The 23,115-nt window shown below is 43.2% G+C and overlaps 1 long non-coding RNA gene across 1 annotated transcript; it reads right to left on the reverse strand.

Moving 5' to 3' along the window:
• Positions 1-9,884: 9,884 nt before the first annotated feature.
• Positions 9,885-22,565, reverse strand: LOC309339541. The gene is made up of 4 exons (XR_014155446.1): positions 22,431-22,565; positions 20,378-20,476; positions 13,744-13,899; positions 9,885-10,042 (listed from the first exon to the last, which is right to left on the reverse strand). It is a non-coding gene; the product is annotated as an uncharacterized lncRNA (long non-coding RNA).
• Positions 22,566-23,115: the final 550 nt, after the last annotated feature.

Genomic DNA, 23,115 nt, shown 5'->3' on the forward strand with positions numbered 1-23,115 from the left:
TATAGATACCACCAGATCATCTGCAAAACCTTTGACTTTGTACTCTCTTTGTTCCACCCTTATTCCTTTAATACCCTGATTACATCATATTCTTTGCACCGAAACTTCTAAAACTACTATAAACAATAAAGGTGACAGCCTTGTCTAGTTCCTTTTGTTATTTTACAATTCTCAGTCAACACATTATTTACCATCAGTTTTGCTGACTGCTCTGTGTATATTGCCTTGACTCTATTTATGAATTTGTCTCCAATTTTGGTTTCTCTCAGTGTCATGATTTTTAAATTTGAAGCTCAGTTCCTCACATTTCTGCATTGGTTTGTAATTTTCCATTTTAAAAGTCTCCATAAAAGTTCACCAACATTTTACTGCAGATTTCTCCTTATCTACGCTTTTTTCAAAGCAATTTCCCTTGATATATTGTTCTTTTTTGTATGTTGTTTCCACTAATATATGCATTTCTACACCTACCTAGGTATATGCATTTTCATATGCATTGCTTGGATGCAAAACTGCATTGCAAAATTCACAAAATGTGAATTTTGAAGGTTACCTCTGTCTAGGATTCATGCATTCGTTTGGAGATTGTGAATTGGGGAGGGACATCCTTTAAAGCAAAGTGAATCGACTTTATCCCCCATCCCTACAGCATTCCCATCACTAGTCTAGCAGTTCAATCTATTTCACCAAAGAGTTCTAAAATTTTAGTCACTTATTAGCTTTGCATTCCAGGCTTCTTCCAGGTAATCTGTTGCAACAGTCTGACAATAACCATGTATGGTAAGCAAGACTGAGAGGGAGTCATATGTCCAAGGTCACCTAGTGAAATTTAGGTCGGAGCGGGATTTTGAACCTAGAATTTCATTGGGTTGTGTTCAACAATCCAGTCAGGGTTAAATTGGAACATAAACTCCTGTTTATTTATTGCAGTTTAAGAAGCGTGTGGTTTCATAAACAGTATCGGTCAATTACAATCATGGGGCACCTATCCAGACCTATAACTTCCGCTACCTGCTCTCACTCACTAAACCACCTCTCAGACTTACTTGTCTTCCTAGCCCCTAACTGTTCCTGACTCAGCTTATTTCGCTACACTAACTCAACCTACCCACAGACTCTATCCCAATTCACTCCCACTCCAACCAACCACCCAACTCCCAACGAACTCCTCCCTTCGCCCCTCCCACAGCTGGTTTTATAGTCCCTCTGACTTCACCCCCTGGGTTCTGATTGGGTAACCTGTTTAACTATTTCACCTCCAGCACTCTCATATGTTAACGTCACACCCTGGTTCCCCTACCTCCATCTACAGTTCCTCCGCCAGGGCTGCTGCTTCTGTCTTCGCTAGCCAACGCTCTCCTCCACGGCGCCTGGCTGGCTGGAGAAGCCCAACTGTGACTATTGGGACGACAACTGGGGCAGGTAAAGTGAAGCATCTTCAGGCCTCTTCGCGGGCAGGCAACAATCGTTCACCCCCCAAAAAAAAATATAATCCAGCCCCTACAGGGTCTGAGGGACAGTGGACAGGCCCCCTGCTGAAAAAGTTTGCTGACTCCTGATTTAGTCCAACCATGTGCTTAATGTCCAAGCTTAACATTGTACACATTTCAGTTCCCTCAAGCAGTTTCCATTGTCCTCTGTATGTGATAGAAATTATAATCATGAGGAACACACACAAATCCACCTAACTTAGAAGTTAGCTAGGTGTCACGGAATGGCTGTTTTAGTTGCAGTAGTGTAATACCTCTCCCTCCCTTCTTGGTGGTTAGAACTTCCTGGAGTAAAAGAAGTGTCATTTGTTTGGCTTAGAGCTGGCTGCCACATTTATAAAGGAACTGACCTTTTTGCTGGTTTGAACTAATGAGCATTTTAAAACAACAACAACATGATTTCCTAGTACATATTTTTCATGGCCATGAAATGCTTCCACCGTTCTAGGCATCAACAAGCCTTATAGATCAATCATCTGCAAGTCTTCTCAGAGTTCATCAAGTTCAACGGGGCTTGCCCCCAGGTAAGTGGGTGCAGGATTGCCTCCTGAAATAAGGAGCACAGTACCAAGAGGCCAAATTCTCTATCTCATTTATCCTCATTGCAAAACTCAGATAAATTGCTCTTTATGGAGGGGAATCAGAGGCTGAGAGCAGGAAATAGAGGTTCTCAAGACCACGGTGGGTGATCTTTCATGGCTGAATGGAATTTGAAGCCCAGTCTCCCAGACTTCAAGTAATTGCACTAATACTGGCTCTGGAGAGGTAGTGAAATGGGCATGGAGAAAACGCCCCCTCAAGGAAACTCCTTGAGTTTTCTTCATAAGGCAAGTACCCTCAAGGTTCACTAGGGAGGAAACTGCATTCCAGTGATGTCCCCCTGGAAAATCTGTGGAATGGACACAGTTGCGCATAGACGGCTCTCGAGGAGGAGACACATGAAGAGGGGCCTCAGAAGATGATCTCAGGATTCGAGTAGGTTCATATGGAAGGAGGTGATCCTTGAGGTATTGCGGTCATGAGCCATTTAAGGCTTTATAGGTCAAAACCAGCACTTTGAATTGGGCCCAGAAACTAACTGGTAGCCAGTGCAGTCGGACCAGGATCTGTGTAATATGCTCAAACCGTCTTGCTCCGGTAAGCAACCTGGCCTCTGAATACGTGAATCACCTTCTTATGAAAGACCATATTCCCATCAGTCCTTCATACAAACCTGCTCAGGTTCTGAGATCTTTTTTTGGGGGGGGGCTCCGTATCTCATTCCCACCACCTTCATAGGCACTCTTAGTGAGGACATGGGAGAGGGCCTTCTCCATGGCTGCTCCCAGACTTTGGAACTGCTTCTTGAGAAAACTAGACTGGCTCCCTCCTTGTTGTCCTTCCACCAGCAGGTGAAGACTTTCTTCACTTGCTTTGGGCAACTGACTGCTTTTGTTGAAAGGGCTGGTGCCATTCTGTTTATATTGCAATTATTGGCAGGGTTTAAAAAAGATTTCATATATGCGTATAGTTTTAATTCCATCAATGGTTTTTCCATCCTTTTAGTAGTTTTTATTTTTATCTGTAAGCCACTTTGAGCCCCGTCATGCTGCTGATAAGAACGCCAAATATATTGTTCCATTCTACACATACAAAAATGGCCACATAGATTTTAAGATGCAAGCTCTATTTGCTAGATTCAGTTGCCTGCAACTGCTTTGGACTGGTTTTCCATTTTCTCTCTGTCAACTTGTTGGAATGATAGAGGAGGCAGGTGGCAAAGATGCTTCCTGCTAAACTTTGGAATCTTGTGGATATTCATCAGCCATGGAATCAAGAGGACCAACAGAAGTACATCTGTATAGCTGTATGTTGTGGGAGCCCGGCCAGTTTAAAGAACAGGGACCATTTGTGAGATAGAAATCTGCTTTATTTCATTACCGGTAACTCTTTCAGGGCAAATCAGATTTTTGTGGCTCACTGTTTTGCTGCTGATTTATATACATATTATATCCAGTTTGCATATTACATGTGTCTTCCACATGCATGTATATGTGTGGGATCAGTTGGAAACACTGGTGAGGGCTGCTTGTTTGTGTTGGTATGTCTGAACCATTCCTAAGAGTGTATCTCTCTTGCCTCCCCTCCCTTGTGTCTTGTTTCATCTCTTTGTTGTTTGATGGGAGCATGTCCACAGAGCCTTTCTCTGTTTCTTTGTGTGTGTGCGCAAGGGAAACGGGCCTCAGCTAAGAATGCAAAAGGCTTCAGTCCAAGAAAACAATAACCAGAACTTCGGTGCTAATAAACTGAAATGGTCTGGGGGTTGATGCTTCAGATATGCTTAAAATGTAAATATAAACCATTTAGATGCAGACAACCCAGGCCTCTCAGACAAGTGTTGTTCATTTCCCAAACCTGTCTCTGGAGTAATCTGCCATAATTTATTGCCTCGCTGTGAACAGCAAGTTCTCCTTTGTGTGGGACTCATTTGTTTGAAATATTAATCAGTTCCACGAGAGGAGTTGCATTTATGAACGTTTCCCACTGATAAATGGCAGAACCTGAAGTCATTTCTCTTTGCTGCGGTTTCCCCTAAAGGGCGCTAGACCCACGTTCAGGCACTGGCGGGATGGAGAGCTTTCTCAACACCTGCTACCGCAGCTCCAAAGCAAGAAACCAGCACACCATCTGCTTATAGGGGTTTTTAAAGGGACCGTGGCTGGCTCAAGACATTTTGCTGCCTGGGGCAGCAATCCTCCCTCAAAGTCAAGGCCAACCAAGTTATTTTGGCAACTGAGGCAGAAAATCCCACAAGCACCTCTCCTCTTCACCATCCCTAATTGTAGGGCCAGCCTGTGAGGGACACCCAAAGGCCTCTTAGTTTGGGAGGGGGAAAATTAGTATCCTCTTTTATTTTGTGAAAGGAAGGAGGGAGGTCCTAAAAGTAGAAAAGGACCTGCTCTCCTGGTCATCCTATCCACAAACTCTTCCCTTCTAGGACTGCGTTTGGAGAAATCTCTCCTTTCACTAGGAGCACTGGAAGTTGCCTTATACCAGCACAGACTATGTGCTCCTAGCACAGCATCTCCTACTCTGATTGGCTGTGGCCCTTCAGGGTTGTGGGCAGAGGTCACTGTTGTCTCCTGCGACCTGATTCATTTTAACTGGCGATGCAAGGCAGGCACTGGACCTGGGACATTCTGCATGAGAAACATGTGCTCTGTCACTGAAGATTGCCTGCTGGGACTGGTTGGGATGCTGGCTTTATTTATAGCTCAACAACAACAACAAACCTATGATTACGTGAAACATACTCAATAAACACACAAGACGTAACTGGCTGTACTTTTGAATAAATAAGGTATATTATTCATTGTATCAAATTGTATATTTCAATGGAAGTCTCATAAAGTTCAACGAAAAAAGCAGAAGACCCAAGGATTTGCAACCACTACTATGCTATAAGATCCACTATCCTGTAATATTACATATGGTATGTACAATTGTTTATGGTTTTCTATATTAATTTTGCTGTAAAAATGTGTGAGATTATGATATTGTATTTATTTGCATTACCTAGAGCCTTCTACTGATGAAGCCTAGGATGGTGAAACAAGGCTAATATTCCGGAAATCCTTGTCTTAGACTCTGTGAAAGGATTTTGTGGAACTGTAACAACCCTTCATGTGGATTATTGGACTCTATGAACAGACAGGTGGAATAGACACTTATACATGTATGGCCCTTATGCATGAACTGACTAGAGAATGAACTGATCCACTGGGTCTTCTGCTGTTTTTGTTGAACTTTATGAGACTTCCATTGAAATCTACAATTTGATACAATGAATAGTATACCTTATTTATTCAAAAGTACAGCCCGTTACGTCTTGTGTGTTTATTATTTATTTATAGCTCTGCAGACAGCCAGCCAGCCAAGCTATTGGTACCCCTGAGGATGCTGGGGAGCAGAGGGAGAGAGAAGCTAATGGGCTGTATGTTGATTAAATCTGCAAGTCAATAAGAGGAAGTCCCTCCAAGGGACCAGTAAGTGGAGTATGGGTGGAGATGATGTAACATATTTGACTCCAAGTCAGGATCTTACATTTTCGTTTACCATTGCAAGTGCTTTCAACAGGGCTAGATTCAGGTTCTTTGCTGCACCAGCCTGGAAACTGGTGCAGTGAAAGGATAGTTTTATCTTGCTTCTACTTCCAGACAGGGCCCTAAATGAAGTGATGCAATAAGCACTAGAGTAGAGATTTCTGGGATCACGATAATCCATTTAATATCTGTAACAAAAGGCCCATCACAGGACATAACTTCATATCAACCTGAACTATCAACCATTTCAACTGGGATACTCTGGGCTAAGCCCAACCCTTTTACATTGGGGTATCTTTCCTTAGGATCAACACACATGTTATGCTACTGATGTAGTTTGCCTTTATGTGCAAGATGTTTTATTCACATATAGCTAGTGAGACTGGTACTGGAGGAGACTCTTGAGAGTCCCATGGACTGCAAGAAGATCAAGCCTATCCATTCTGAAGGAAATCAGCCCTGAGTGCTCACTGGAAGGACAGATCCTGAAGCTGAGACTCCAATACTTTGGCCACCTCATGAGAAGAGAAGACTCCCTGGAAAAGACCCTGATGTTGGGAAAGATTGAGGGCACAAGGAGAAGGGGACGACAGAGGACGAGATGGTTGGACAGTGTTCTCGAAGCTACCAGCATGAGTTTGACCAAACTGTGGGAGGCAGTGGAAGACAGGAGTGCCTGGCGTGCTCTGGTCCATGGGGTCACGAAGAGTCGGACACAACTAAACTACTAAACAACAACAAGTGAGACTGGGACCCAGACACTGGCAACAAATTTTTTTTAATGCTTTATCTCTTTCATAGTCTTAATCCAGATCCAGGGTTAGCAACTGTGGGTGGAGGGAAAATGTTGCATGGTGAAAAGTTTCCTTTCCATTAAAATAATAGGTATGCCCCCCAACCTGCTCCAGATTGTGACCACAGGAGTGGGAAGGGTTATAGGCCCAACCAGGGTTCCAATCTGGATTAGTATTCCCCCCACTCCCACCCCAAATATTGGCTATTTGTGAAAGAAAAATATTGCACTCAGTGGCAGACCACGTGATTAGTTGGGCCCTTTGCATATCACACTAAAACAAATTTCTGTCCGCATTTCTGGACATGATAGTTTGAAAATCTATTTTACAGCTTTGCCTCCTGAGTAGGAATGGGGAACTCCACTGGCACATATGAAGCTGAATGATGTGATAAAAAATGACAATACAGTGGTATCTCGGTTTTCGAATGTAATCTGTTCGAGTTCCAGAACATTAAAAAACCGAGGCAGTCTGCAAATTTAATAGAGAAAATTGGAAGGGAAAAAAACCTCAGTGGTGGAAGCCGTTCAACTTCTGAGGCGTGTTCGAAAATGGAAGCATTTACTTCCGGGTTTTCGGTGTTGGAAAACCAAAATGTTCGACTTTCGAGACATTAAAAAACCAAGGTAGCACCGTACTTTTCTTTCTTTCTTTCTTTCTTTCTTTCTTTCTTTCTTTCTTTCTTTCTTTCTTTCTTTCTAGAAATGTCCACCTTATAAACTATGTGCCTTTCTCCTTTTTTTTGCACTTTTGTAAATTACTCCATAGTGATTTACATCTTTAATAAGAAGGGACTGGCTGTGGAAAAATCCATCATATATCACTGGCATAGGTTTCCGTGTTAGCTGGTGCTTATTCATTTCAGTACTTGCTGAAACTATTTGGTATATAGTCAGATGAATTAGTGACCTCTGGCAGTCAGGCATGTCCCATTCCTTGTGAATTCACCAGTTCTCCATTACATGGATATTTATTCATTCAGGTTCATCCATGGGGAATGCCTGTAGCTCCGCGGTGGAACATCTACCTTGCATGCAGAAGGTCCCAGGTTCAGTCCCTGGTGCTCCAGAAAGGAATAGCAGAGAACCCTTTCTGAAAACCTGGAGAATCACTGCAATTCAGGCAGTACTGGGCTAGAGGGATCAATGGTCCAACTTGGCAAAGGGCAGCTTCCTGTGTTCCTGTTTATTTAGGTTCATAGCTTGCCCTGTCCCATTGGCTTGAGGTGAGTACAGTGGTACCTTGGGATAAGAACTTAATTCGTTCTGGAGGTCTGTTCTTAACCTGAAACTGTTCTTAACCTGAGGTACCACTTTAGCTAATGGGGCCTCCTGCTGCCGCATGATTTCTGTTCTCACCCCGAAACAAAGTTCTTAACCTGAGGTACTATTTATGGGTTAGCGGAGTCTGTAACCTGAAGCATCTGTAACCTGAAGCGTCTGTAACCCAAGGTACCACTGTAATGTCAGGAACATGCCACTCCAGGGCACAGCAGAAGGGTCAGCCTCAGAAACTGAGCAAGGAGATGACTCTTTAGCCGAGAGCTGTCTGTCTTAGAGAAGACAGCTCAGGCCCCTCCTTCCCCGTTAGCTCTCAGGGTGAAGGAGAGTTGGAAGACAGCCAGAGCGAAGCCGGCCTGCCAACAGGTAAGCGAGAGACAGAGACAGTGTCCACTGAGAATGGGGAGGGGGAAGGCCAGACTTTCAGTACTAGGAGATTGGAGAGGCTCAGAGAGTTGCGGATGGGGGGAAGGAGAAAGGCACGGTTCTGGCATCCTTCTTGTTGGGGGAAGGATTCTGAGTCAGACTGAGCCGAGAGATGGTGGGAAGCTTTGCTGTGGATGTATTTTTTTCTTTGTGAATAAACTTACATAAAGCTGACGGAGACTCATTACTGATTGCATGCCAGAGATCATTAGAAGTAATTAAAGCACAAACAGCTCAGGACCGCAATACCTGAAGGACTGCCTCTCTCCATATGAACTGACCTGGACCCTGCAATCATCATTGGAGGCCCATCTTTGTGTGCCTCTTCCACGAAAGGTCCAGAGGGGGTGGCAACGTGAGAACGGGCCTTCTCTATAGTGGCTCCCTGTTGGTGGAACACTCTCCCCAGAGAGGTTCTCATGGTGCTTTCACTATATATGTTTAGGTGCCAGGCAAAAATGTTCCTCTTTAACCAGGCCTTGGGCTGATTTAATATTCTACCTTCTTGACCATTGGACCCAATATTGGTCTCATCCGCTCAATCCACCGCAGCCTGTCTTTGCATGCAGTTGGGAGCAACTAACTCACCCTTTTTGAGACCCATTGGCTACCCTCACCTGGTTTAGCTGGCCAATTGAATTCATTTCCTAGGGTGGGGCAGTTATCACATGCTGTCAGCTTCTAGGAGTCACTGATGAGAGCTGAGTGCAAGATGGGGACCAAAGATGGACAGACTGCCCCAGAAGGAGCACAATGTGTCTCTACTTAAGACCCCCATACACCACTGCTGGAGTGTAGATACTGTACAATTGTACTGTACAATTTTACGGTCATGGTGAGTGGGATACGCCAAATTTTGTATCCCACTCACCAATGGCATGTGGTACCCAGAAGGCTCCTCATGAAGGAACGCATCCCACGGGCTGTAAGATTCCCTCCTTCTGCTGCAAATGGAATATAGCCCATCTTGACTCTTCTTAAGTTACTGTGAAAACTCCAGCATAAGTCCTTTGGGGAGTGTGGCTGAATTCTCTTCTGAACCCTTTTTCTTTTTTTGTGGGGGAGCTATATCCCCATACCCACCCTATTGCCCCACCTCAGTCAAACTCGCCCTGAGCAAAATCGACATTCCTCTACTTGGCAAAATCTCCAGGACGTTCCCTCCTGCTTGCTTTCCTGAATGTTACATTCCAGAATTGCCAATCACTTAAATCATATGGATCTCGGCATATTAGCTTTGGCAAAAAAAGACCCCTGACATGCTGAAGAATAAGAATTCACACCTTCCCTGCATGGCTTCTCCCCTCTTTCCTTCCTTTCTTTTTCTACGTGGAAGGTTCTCACTTTGCTGGTAGTTTCAGAATAATTGCTTTTTTGCAAAGGAGGAAAGTTTCGAGTTGCTGATTGGCAACATAACTGATGCATTATTGTCAAGCTGGGGAACAAGTTATGAAATTTTACTTGTGTTGACGTGTTTTCTAAAAGTGATATAGAGGGGAATATTTCCGAGCCAATGTAGTGAAGGTGTAAGTTTAAACTGAAGATTGCAGCATTATTATTACTAATTTTTGTTCATAGAATAAGTTATACTATTGGAAAACACTGCCTGCCCACCCACTCTGTCTCATCAAAGACCTCATCCAGTAAAAACAGGCATTCATCAGTATACACCAAGGAAAAGAGGCAAAGTATTTTTAATGACATTTTTTTGCAGGTGTAGGAAATCATACCTCCTCATTTTATATGCAATTTCTCGTTTTGACAAGAACTAAATGTTCCTCTCATCGGCAATGTAGAGGGTCCCATGTCCCCCTCTTAGGTTAATTGTTTTCTACGGCAGCAGCCTATAACTTTGTCAACTTTTCTGCTGCTAATCCCCCTTTCCATCATAGGAGAGTGCATTCCACCTTCTGTGTGGCCTGTCCTGTTTTCAGATTTGCTTTCAGATGGCCTCCTTCCTAACCAGAAGCCTGTTCAAGCAAGAGGCAAGGGAGAAAATTACTGCATTCTATTGCATGCATACCCTAGTTTGCTTTGTGCTGGAGTGATGTTTTCTATCATTAAGCTTTATTTACACCACATATATGGGAAGGACAATACCTAAGCATACTCTCCAACATTTCTCTGATGAAAATAAAGGTAAAGGTACCCCTGCCCATACGGGCCAGTCGTGTCCGACTCTAGGGTTGCGCGCTCATCTCGCTCAAGAGGCCGGGAGCCGGCGCCGTCTGAAGACACTTCCGGATCATGTGGCCAGCATGACGAAGCTGCAGCTGGCGAGCCAGCACCAGCGCCGCACACGGAAACGCCATTTACCTTCCCGCTATAAAGCGGTACCTATTTATCTACTTGCACTTAGGGGTGCTTTCAAACTGCTAGGTGGGCAGGAGCTGGGACCGAATGACGGGAGCTCACCCTGCCGCGGGGATTCAAACCGCCGACCTTGCGATCAGCAAGTCCTAGGCACTGAGGTTTTACCCACAGCGCCACCCGCGTCCCATTGATGAAAATAGGGACGTCCTATTCAATCATTCAATTAGAATCATAATCATAACCATAATATTTATATAACAACAACAACACAATAATTTTCCCAGCCACACTGGACAGCTCCCAACAGAATATTAAAAACATGATAAAACATCAAATATTAAAATCTTCCCTAAACAGGGCTGCCTTCAGATGTCTTCTAAAAGTCAGATAGTTGTTTATTTCCTTGACATCTGATGGGAGGGTGTTCCACAGGGCGGGTGCCACTACCAAGAAGGCCCTCTGCCTGGTTCCCTGTAACCTCACTTCTCGCAGGGAGGGAACTGCCAGAAGGCCCTTGAAGCTGAACAATGGGGGTGGAAACGCTTCTTCATGTATACTGGCCTGAGGCCATTTAGCATTTTAAAGGTCAGCACCAACACTTTGATTTGTGCTTGGAAACTTACTGGGAGCCAATGTAGGTCTTTATGGTCTTCGTGGCCAATGCCAGTCACCAGTCTAGCTGCTGCATTCTGGATTAGTTGTAGTTTCTGAGACACCTTCAAAGGCATCTGACTGGATTGCCTCAGCCACTCTAGTCACATATATAAAAACATAACAAAACATTAAACATTAAAAAAAAACCTTCCCTATGCTTTAAGATGTCTTCAAAAATTTGTGTCGTAAATTATCTCCTTGACTCGAGGGTCGCATAACTCCATACCCTCCAACATTTTTCTGATGAAAATAGGGACATCCTAAGGAAAATGGGACATTGTGGAATCAAATCAGAAACTGCGGCAGTTTCTGTAAATATGGGACCGTCCCTCATAAATAGGGACATTTGGAGTGGCTGAGCTGAGTGATAGAGTATCTGCTTCACATACAGGAAATCTCAGGTTCAATTGCCAGCATCTTCGGGAACGGATAGGAGAGAGCCTTGACTGAAACTATGGAAAGTCATTGCCAGTCAGTGTTAACAATACTGGGCTACATGGACCAATGGTCTGACTCAGATTTCTATGTTCCTGGCACTGTGGGTTACACCACAGAGCCTAGGACTTGCCGATCAGGAGGTTGGCAGTTCGAATCCCCGCGACGGGGTGAGCTCCTGTTGCTTGGTCCCTGCTCCTGCCAACCTAGCAGTTCAAAAGCACGTCAAAATGCAAGTAGATAAATAGGTTTACCGGCGGGAAGGTAAATGGCATTTCCGTGTGCTGTTCTGGTTCGCCAGAAGCAGCTTAGTCATGCTGGCCACATGACCCGGAAGCTGTATGCCGGCTCCCTCGGCCAATAGAGCGAGATGAGCACTGCAACCCCAGAGTCGGCCACGACTGGACCTAATGGTCAGGGGTCCCTTTACCTTTACCTTATGATACAAAAAAATCCCGTTTTCAGACTTTGGAGAGTTTTTTTAAAAAAATATGTTGTAGGGCGGTCAAAAATCCCTAAAGACTTTTGATGCACTTGTAAATGAGTGAATCACTGAGGACCAAGCACATGAGGATGAAGGAGGATTTCTTTTGGTTCATGTGAACCAAGCTGTTTTTCAATTCCTGGATTAATGCATGAATTGGACACTATTCGCAATGGCACTGTGCACATCTCTGGATTTTGCGATGCAACTCCATTTTAAAAAACATGTACAAAAATGCACATTTTTGCAAGAACAATATTCACAAAAAATGTTTATTTGGGGGAAATTAACAGAAAAGCATACGAATTGGCATATTTTTGGGAGATAATATGTGTAAAATGTGTGTTTTGGGGGAAAGTGTATAGCAAAATGCATATTTTCTGTTGGAAATGTGTAGAATTTAAATGCAATTTTTGGACAGTATTTTTTGTTTTTTAAAAAACTTCATGAGCACATGCAAAACTTACTTGGATTAGAAAGAGGTTGATCTGCCTTTTCTTGGCCAAATGTCTTACAGAAAAATATCTATATATACATACCTCATTTCCCCAATCTTAAACTCATTTCCCTGCATTCCTACATCAGTTTTAAGTTTTTAAAATACAAAAAAAATCCTCATTAAAATCCAACATCACTTTAGTGTGACATACTTCTAATACGCGCATGTTTGTGTGCATTTTTGCCTAATATACCCAAATTCGCAAGCCACCATTCCCAATTTAGTGAAAGTCCAATTCTACCACTTTATCCAGCTTTAATTTTAATTGTATTGTATTCCTTATTCACAGCTTAGAGACGATTCTAATTAAGCAGTATCTCAATTACCCAAATAAATAAATGATACATTTTGTTGTTTTTATGATCTTATGTATTTTTACACACAATTTCCCCTAGTGCGTGCATTTCTGTATGTACTACGCGGCTAGAGAACTGCATTGCAAAATTCGGGGAACTGAAAATTTCAAAGGATGCCTGTTTTTCAGTTCATGTATTTTTATTTTTATTTTGAAAGTGTGAATTAGGTAGATTCATGTTTAAATGTGCACTGAGTTGAATTTCTTACAATATACTGCAGTATTATGTTCTTTACTACATATACATTGGGGACGCGGGTGGCGCTGTGGTCTAAACCACTGAGCCTCTTGGGCTTGCCAATCAAGAGGTTGGAGGTTTGAATCCCCATGATGGGGTGAGCTCCCATTGCTCAATCCCAGTTCCTGTCAACTTAGCAGTTCGAAAGCATGCCAAAAAGTGCAAGTAGATTAATAGGTACCGCTCTGGTGGGAAGGTAAACAGTGTTTCCATGCGCTGCTCTGATTTCAGTGTTTCGTTGTGCCAGAAGCAGCTTAGTCATGCTGGCCACATGACCCAGAAAAACTGCGTACAAATGTCAGCTACCTTGGCCGGTAAAGTGAGATGAGTGCCACAACCCGGAGTCGTTCGCAACTGGACTTAACTGTCAGGGGTCCCTTTACCTTTACCTATACATTATAAACAATTCCTCTAAATAATTTACGATCTAGGCAACCCGTGTAGAGTTTGATCCGAGGTAGCTTTGCACTGTAAATGTAGGTTGAATTGAGAACCAGGATGTGTGATGGTGTAGCCATCACTGCTTCTTCACCCCTAAAAAAATATTTCTGGCAGTGGAATATGGTCGTTTTTTTTTTTTTTTTTAGCTATTTTTAAAGGAAACCTCGGGGTTTAAAAAGCAAAGGCTTAATAAGTCTTCAAGTTTTAGCACTATATAAAAGGAAAGGTTTTACATCTCTATTAAACACTCACAGTTTAGTTTGGAGGGGGAAAGTCTGTTCCTCCAGGCTGACTTTTCACTCGCAAAGGTGTGGCTGGCTTTTGGTCTCCTGGTTTTAATCTCTTCATCCGTTCCACCTGTTTTGTTTGCAGTGCCACCAAGATACACAAAATGTTGGACCTTTCCGACTTCAATTACAAGAAAAGAAAAGAAAAGAAAAGAAAAGAAAAGAAAGAGCAGTTGTTGACGCTTCTTGAGATTTGATCTTTCTTATGCCTGCAGAGTTTATTTTTTTCTTCCTCCCAGTGTTGATTCTCAACTTTATTAACTGTGCACCTCCAAGATCATTTGTTTTGGCTTGCCTATCTCTGCGGAAATGGGACAGCAAACTTATGTCATCTGTAAGCTCAATGTCTCCTCATTAAAGAGGAGATTCCTGTGGGGTCCCGTCCCACCCATCTCTCAGTGTTATACAAGTTGCTATCGTAAACCCAAACCATTTCCCCTAGATTTGAAGCTGTAGAGCTTAGTAGTGAATCCCAGTAGAGAAGCCAAGGATTATCGGAAAATGATGTTATCCTGGAACAAATAGATTTAGAGGTCACTTCCGAGTTCCAAAATAAAAGCTGTTACCTTGATGACAGTCTTCCCTCCCTTGCTTCAAATGTGCTGAGGGTTCCAGTCCAATTCCTATTGGACAGGTGTCCAGCACACGAAGGTCACCAGCTGGAAATGACTACACTTTCCCTATAAAAGTAGGTGGTTATTGCTAGCACAGCATAAAAAAAGGCTGCTATAAAGTCCTCCTAGTTACCACAGCAGCTGTTATACAAACTCTGAATTCTGTTTGTTAAAAGAAAATTGTGCCCAGATGCTTGTGGTAAAAGTTTATGGCCTTTATTCTGCCTCCTACATCCAACTCCCATAGATTTCAATAGAAATGATGTAGATCCTTTTAAAATCCATTTTCTCAGCCCCTGGAGTGAAACAGGGAAGGCACAACAATATATTCTGAGGAGCCACAAGGTGATAATGGGTATCTGCAATGTGCCAAATCCAAAACAAGATGCTCTTGTGCATTTATTGGGCCATTAAGGGTTACTGTCCTGACAGTAAACTTTTAGGTTATATGGATTTCAGTACTCGGAACAGAAATAAACATGAATGTTACAGGCTTGTAACAAGAGTTTCTTCAAGGTTTTCGTTTACTGTAAGAGTTCAATGGCAGTGTCGCGGAAGAAAAAGAAGAACAAGAAAGATTCCCCTCTGTGCTGCAAATTCTAGGATTATTCATATTTTTCTTAGAGGCGTTCACACATTACGTTCAGTTGAGCTGTATGCTTGTGCGGTTATTCACGTGTAATGTTCAATGAGTGTACAATCTGTATAGTATGTACACAGATAGTTGAACTGTACGCTTGTGTAATGTACAATGAGTGTACAGACCACGTACCTGTGTACACAAAAGCTGAGCTGTACAAATTGGCAAGTGCATGCTCTGTTACACAAGCACTTGTGGAGGCAGCTTGTGCCTGTGTTCAGTGTTATTCACGAGCAAACGTTTTGTTAATTCCCGTTTTCGCAACCCTGGAAATGCTTGTCGAAAAGTGCACCTTCTTGAGTCATCCGATATGTTTTGAGTGAAAGAAAGAGCAAGAGACATTGGTGTGAAGACCCTGACGCATATGTTCTTTGAAGAACATGGTGGAATGGTGTGGTGGCAGCGGCCTGGTCATCCCCTGTACAGGAATTACCTCTAAAAGTATATGATCTGGGACTTGCTTGCCATAAAAATAAAAATAGAACTCTGTCTGCAATCCTGTGCATACTCAGCTGGGAGTAAGTCCTATTGAATTCAGTCCTACACATACTTGTGATGGAAGGAGCCCAATTAGTAGCCATGTTTCAGACAGAATTACACAGTTAGTTAGCCACTTTTCTGTTACAAAATTAGAATTAATTTGACCCCCCCTGTCATTGACTCTGGCTTCATCTACTGTTGGCCTCCCAACCTTCTGCCCCATCAGTACCAGCAGTCACCAGCCTCAACAGGAATGCGGGTGGCACTGTGGTCTAAGCCATTGAGCCTCTTGGGCTTGCCAATCAGAAGGTCAGCAGTTCGAATCCCCATGATGGGGTGAGCTCCCGTTGCTGTTCTAGCTGCCAACCTAGACGTTCGAAAGCACGCCAGTGCAAGTAGATAAATAGATACCTATGCAATGGGAAGGTAAACAGCATTTCTGTGTGCTCTGGTTTCCATCACAGTGTTCCGTTGTGCCAGAAGCGGTTTAGTCATGCTGGCCACATGACCCGGAAAGCTGTCTGTGGACAAACGCCGGCTCCCTTGGCCTGAAAGCAAGATGAGCGCTGCAACCCCATAGTTGCCTTTCACTGGACTAAACCATCCAGGGGTCCTTTACCTTTTACTCGTTGAAACCTATACAGTGGTACCTCAGGTTAAGAACTTAATTCGTTTTGGAGGTCTGTTCTTAACATGAAACTGTTCTTAACCTGAAGCATCACTTTAGCTAATGGGGCCTTCTGCCGCTGTGCCACCGGAGCACGATTTCTGTTCTCATCCTGAAGCAAAGTTCTTAACTCGAGGTAATATTTCTGGGTTAGCGGAGTCTGTAACCTGAAGCGTATGTAACCCGAGGTACCACTGTACTGGGATTCCGTCATTGGCAATTAATGCCACTGTCTCAAAATCACTCAATACTTCCAGCTGCCAACACTTCTATCCTATCTGAACTGAGTGTAACTATTATCACAGTGGTCCGCAAATGGTCCTTTCGTGACCCCACACCCTGTGATCTCTTGAAGCTTTTCAGTGAATCCATTTGGATCCCTCTCATTCTGATCCGAGGCTGCTCTCTCGGTGACTTTGGACCGTTTGGCTTCCTCTGCAAAACCAGTTTGTGCTGCAGTTGAACCCAGCTGTTCAATAAGCCTCTCTGTCCCTTTCCCCATTTTTGTGTTGTGTGTAATCTGTGGCCAATGTAAGCTGCTCTAGGAGTCTTTCGGCTGAAGTGCAGGTTACAAAATACTACGACTAAATCGGTATCCTATGACTGATCAAAAGTTCCAATCCTATTAAAGGGATTGCTGATCAGCCTTTACGTGTTGGCTGCATCCCACCAGCTACTTAATGGAAAGTTCGTGTGCTTTAAACAACTTAGGGCTGTGGCTATCAGGGGCTGTAAGATATCTTAAGTGGCTTAGGGCACCTGTGGATTGTCTTCTTGTAAATCACTTATTATTGTATTGCGGCAAAAATGTATTATGAGATTGCCTGCCTCCATTCAACTAACTAATATATGAGATCTCGGGGGGGGGGGGGGGGGATGTTGTTAAGATTCCAGTACTTCTCCCTGCAAGATCTAGCAGCTTGATTTATATTATTATTATGATTAATTCTTGCTGCGTTAGCTTCTCCCAGTTAGTTTCTCCAAGGAAAGAACGAACAGCAATTCTGAATAATGGCTATTTGTGTAACAGTTTGAAAAGCTGCTTTACATTTGACTTCCATCCAACACATTTCTTGGGATCTTATTTCTCCCAACCCCCCCCCCCCATCCCATCCCAAAGATCAATGTTTTCCAAGCTATCAAAATCAATTCCAGCTGAAAAGTTGCTAGGTCTCATGTTGTTAGTATTATGAATCAGTGGACCTTCTGTCTCTATTGTCATTGAAGGGGGGAAAGATGGATTTTCTCCAGAACGGAGACCGCAAACCAGAAGCGAGTATGTATGAATCACTGTGGTTTACACTCACTTAGGAATTAAATTATTTCTAGTTCTTTCAGTGTTAGCAAATCAGCAGCTTGCTTCTCAGCCTTCCATCCACTAGTAAATGCCTGATTGGAACCAGCTAAGCCTAGTACAAAACCCCACCGGGAGAGTCCTGTGTTGCAGATAAACAACTTTACAGCAATTTTCCCTCTGACCTTTCTGTATGTTTCACCACAGTTTCAGACTGGGGTAATATCCCTTGGATGATAAGTACTTCCTTCTCTCTCTCTCTCTCTCTCTCTCTCTCTCTCTCTTGGTTAGCTGTTTGGAAATATTGTACACTTCGGAACGGAGAGTTAGTGAGGAATATTTAAGAAAGTACACAGCTTATTTTTGAGTCTCACTGAAAATATTATGGTTGAATGGGTAAGAGTATTCAGGATTGTACCATAAACAATGACTGGGTCAAGCTGAGCTTCATGTCTGAGTAGGCACTTGAAACCTGGTCTTTCCCAAGTCCCGGTCTGATGCTGTAGCCACTACAATACAATGACTTAAAAAAATAAATATCTAGCTGGCTAGATTAGCTATGGATTTAAAAAATAAATAAATTTATTTAATTTTCAGATTTTGAAATTTACAAATTGTTGTCAAACTACCAAAACAAAAAGAGAATTCCATAAATTTCCATGGACTTCCCTCGTCCTCTTTGTGGGTCCTTATGTTAACTTTCCCCCTTCTGCATCTTCTCTCTTAATCTAGTTCTATTAGATCTCCATTACAGCCATAGTCCAACATTCAACTACAAGTATCATTCCAATCCTACTAATAATTTTAATTGATTACAATGCTTTTTAAGATAAATTATATATTTTCCACATTCCTTATTAAGATTTTGGTCTTCCTGATTCCAAATTCTTCCAGTCATTTTTGCCATTTCAGCATAGTCTATCAATTGAATCTGTCATTCTTCTCTGGTAGGGACTGTGTCTTCTTTCCATCTCTGGGCTACTAACATCCGGGCAACAGTGGTCGCATACATAAATAGTCTCTACTGGTCCCTTGGTATTTCAGCACTTAGAATTCCTATGAGAAAAGCTTCAGGGGTTTTTTGGGGGGTTTTTAAAAAAGAAAATGTTATTTTAAACATTTTTTTCAGTTTATGATATATCATTTCCAAAAATTGTTTTACTACTTTACAGGTCTGCCACATGTGATAAAAGGTGTCTTCTTTTTCCTTACATTTCCAGCATGCATTTGCCTTGCTTTATACATTTTAGCTAATTTGCTAGGGGTTAAGTACCAGCGATACATCACTTTCAAATAATTTTCTTTCAGAGTATAACATGCTGCAAACTTTAAATGCCAGTTCCGAAACCTCTCCCATGCTGTGAGTTGTATATTATGTCCAAAGTCCCTCGCCCAGTGGATCATAACTGATTTGAACTGTCTTTCGTATGGCATTCTAATATTAGTTGATGCATTTTAGAAAGCAATTTAGTCTTTTTTTCCTAACAGCTCTTTTTCAGATTTAGAGGTTTCATTAGAAAAGCCTTTGGCTGTGGATTAATAAGGGCAACGGGGTAATGGGAAGCTTCCATTTTTCCTAGTTGCTCTCTTAAAGCTGTCAAGTTTTGGCATCAATCTCATTCAGTAGGACAAAAAGGTAAAGGACCTCTGGACGGTTAAGTCCAGTCAAAGGTGACTATGGGGTGCAGTGCTCATCTCGCTTTCAGGCCAAGGGAGCCGGCGTTTTTCCACAGACAACTTTCTAGGTCATGTGGCCAGCATGACTAAACCACTTCTGGCACATAGCTGTCAACTTACAGATTTGAAAATAAGGGACCAGCAGCCTCGAAAATAAGGGATCAGCAGCCAAAATAAGGGATTTTCCAAGGGGCACAGGTAGGTTCAACTTCTGAGCCCCTCCGAGCCAAAGGCAGAAAGCCTGGCCAGCAGTCAAATGAAGCCTCAAGCGGTGGTTCCCACAGTGCAGCAACCTGGCAAAGGGGATGCAGCAAGGAAAACCACCGTCACCTCTCCGCTGGGAAGCGCTGAGCAAAGGTGAGTCCCCAGGCAACGCGGCCGATTTGATCAGCACAAGGCATGCAAGCTCCACGCCCCCAGTCGTTCTTAGACTCCTTATTGGGTGAGCAATGCAGCCAAGCAGCACAGTTGGAACCTCCCTCCTCCCTGGCTGGCAGGGAGGGAGGGAGAGGAGCTGCTTCCTTTGAAACCCAGGAAATTTAAGGGACATCATCAATGAGGGACAGCAGCAGGACACGGCGTTGGGATAAGGGACTTTCCCACCAAATAAGGGAGACGGTTGACAGCTATGTTCTGGCAGAATGGAACACCGTGACGGAAACCAGAGCACATGGAAATGCTGTTTCCCTTCCCACTGCAGCGGTACCTATTTATCTACTTGCACTGGTGTGCTTTCAAACTGCTAATTTGGCAGGAGCTGGGACAGAGCAATGGGAGCTCACCCTGTCACAGGGATTCAAACCGCTGACCTTCTGATAGGCAAGCCCAAGAGGCTCAGTGGATTAGACTACAGTGCCAACCGTGAGTAGGACAAGATGTGGTGGCGACCAGGGGTTTCATGCAACTATAGAAAGTTCATGGATATCTAGACAAGTTTTCCCCACTATCAATTTGGAAGTTGGCAAACAGGTCACTCATGCCTAATAGTTATTAAAACCTATTATACTCTGAATACAGGCAAGGGTGAACCTACTGTGTGAATGGGGTGGGGGGTGGGAGTGGATGTGGGACCCAGAAGAGCTGTCACACACGGATCCACCTATGGGTATGGGTGGACCCTTGAATATTATACTCAGTCATTTGTGGGGGGGGGGAGCGGCTTTGGAATTGGTTCTGTATATTGTGTAAAATTGGATGTGCTGATTTCACACTAGCTGCCATACTCGCTTTTCAGTATAACCTGGAGTAGCTGAGGAGCTCAAGCAGTTGTTGTAAGGAAGTCGAAGATCTTGTCATCTCATTCAGCAAAGTTATTAACTTACTGCCCTTTGGGAGGGAAAGAGGTGGGGGTTACGAACACTAAAGCAGGCCTATTTTTAGAGAGAGATCCCTTCTGACTTCAATAAATCATACTCTAGTTTAATTACAAGTCCATTACCAGGAGGCCACAGCGCTGTGGAAGTTAATTGTTCAGTAATAAATAAAGAGAGCTTGCGTTCCTCTTGCCGCTACTTTTGACAGTGTCTGAAGAAAACCAAAATGGTTCTTTGGGACTCCTTCTCTGTTGTCCGTTTTCGGTTTTTAGCCTACTTTGTTTCAGACCTGGACAGGGTGGGGTGGGGGTCGGGGTTGTAGGAGAAGAGAAATGGTTAACTCATCAGGCTCCCTCTCAGGTGAATGTCACAGTTGGTGGTGGGATGAATGGACCAGCCATCTGATGGCGAAGGCAAACAGCTGCAAAATGTACAACCCTGCAAAACAGTGGATGGGCATCTAATGGCTCCTTCTTGTGAAGTTACGGTGCGATGACACGTCAACCTTGATGTTGCTTGTGCTTTCCTGTCCATCTGGAGTTCCTGATATACTGGGGTGGTGGGGAGAGGAGAAGATTGGTGTAGTGTCATAATCAAAATGCTTCTTTATTTTTAGATCAGTGTTTCCCAAATGGCACCCTGGGGGCCCTGGGATATTCCAAGGGGGGCACAGGTGAAAAAATCATGTAAATAGGGGGGGGGGCACAGCCATTTTATGATTGGGGTAATATCAACTGGATTTTGCTTGTGAATTCTCTGTTTAGAACTATAGTGGAGAACTGGTATCCTTTTAGCATTGCCTAAGAATACACCTCCTCTCCCAGGATTTTGGGAGAAATGGATTTGGTAAGGCCATCTGTAATTGATTAGATCCATCTGTTTTACTGGTATGGTGTGATTTTTAATTATAATTTTAATGATATATTGAATTGTATTGCTTTATTGTATATGTTGTAAACCACCCACAGGTCTTAACTGATAAAGAGTGGCTTAGAGATGGTGTTAATAATAGTAATAATAATAATGCCATTAATAATAAAAAAGTTGACTGGGTATATATCACGTTTTCATTAGTAGTGTTGCCAACAGGTCATATGTGGGCTTAAACCTGGTGTAGTGAGACATGATTCATCCTACGACCTCTAGACTAATCAATTGGAGGGAGGTTTCTAATATCTGACATGATCATGTCTCCCACTGCTCACATATTTATGAATTCATCCTAGGTGGGAAGATATTTTGTTCTCTGCTAAATCTGCCAGGGAATTGCCAGGTATACTTTGCCTAAAACTAGGCCATCATCTAAACATCTCTCCCCATCTCACCCTTTTCCATGTGAGTCATTGAGTGAGGCAGATAGTTAAGTTGGAGTTAGATATGATGAGTAGAGTGGTGCTTCATTTCTGAAAGTACACTTTTTAGACTTGTGGTGATGATGATGATGATGATGACGACGACGACGATGACAATAACAACAACAACAGCAACAACACGATAAAACAGCAAATCTTAAAAACTTCCCTAAACAGGGCTGCCTTCAGATGCCTTCTAAAAGTCAGATAGTTGTTTATTTCCTTGACATCTGGTGGGAGGGCATTCCACAGGGCGGGTGCCACTACTGAGAAGGCCCTCTGCCTGGTTCCCTGTAACCTTGCTTCTCACAGTGAGGGAACCGCCAGAAGGCTCTCAGAGCTGGACCTCAGTGTCCGGGCTGAACGATGGTGGAGATGCTCCTTCAGGTATACTGGACCGAGGCCGTTTAGGGCTTTAATGGTCAGCACCGACACTTTGAATTGTGCTCAGAAACGTACTGGACTTGTACAAGCAAGATGGAACTTGCTTCCACACAGTCTAGAGTATGAGATCCTAACAGGTTTTGACAAGGCAAAGATAAGCAGAATTGTACATTTCCCAAAAGGCTGAGCTTCAAAACCTGTACCTCAAATATACTGAGTAACATTATTTACCATCATAAGCCCTCTGGTCAATAAGGGTTGGGTCACAGCTGCAAAGTGTCAAGCAGTATGCTGAATATTCATATAAACCCTCTCCAGCCATTCAAGCCCCATACAATGAGGATGAGAGCAGGGATGAGACTCATGTCTCTCCTGCCAAGTTCCTGTTGCCAGCTTCATTGCTTTCCACATGTTGGGAATAGAACTTCTGCAGCAAAGATTCTTTTGAACTTCTGTCGGCTTCCCATTCAGTCTAGAACCCAGGAAGATCATGAATCTAAATCTTGCAGGGAGTCTAGATGAGTACATTAGGGTCCCCCGTGGAAGCAGTTCCCTTCTCAACACATGGAAGACGATGGTGACCCTGTGTCCATGAGGAGAAGATCCGAAGATGGCTATATTTGAATGATTATCAAGCAGAAAGTGGAGAAGACATATCCAAAGGAGGTCACAAACAAGTTGCCTAGGTCAGTGTTATCATTTCTGAATGGTTTGGGGCAAATTAGCAGTGCTGCATGGTAGAACCCAGAATTAGTGCACTGTATATCTTAACGGTGGTCATTCGGTGGTTGATTGCGTTCTCCATTGTGAAGTCTTTGATTTTAATCGGATCATTGTGTGCACATATGGATATTCCTGGTGGCCTAACCAATGAATGTAATTAAAAGAAATGATGGGCTTTCACTTTAAGCAAACA

Source organism: Podarcis erhardii (assembly GCF_964252035.2).
Source record: "Podarcis erhardii genome assembly, chromosome: 3".
NCBI lineage: Eukaryota > Metazoa > Chordata > Lepidosauria > Squamata > Lacertidae > Podarcis > Podarcis erhardii.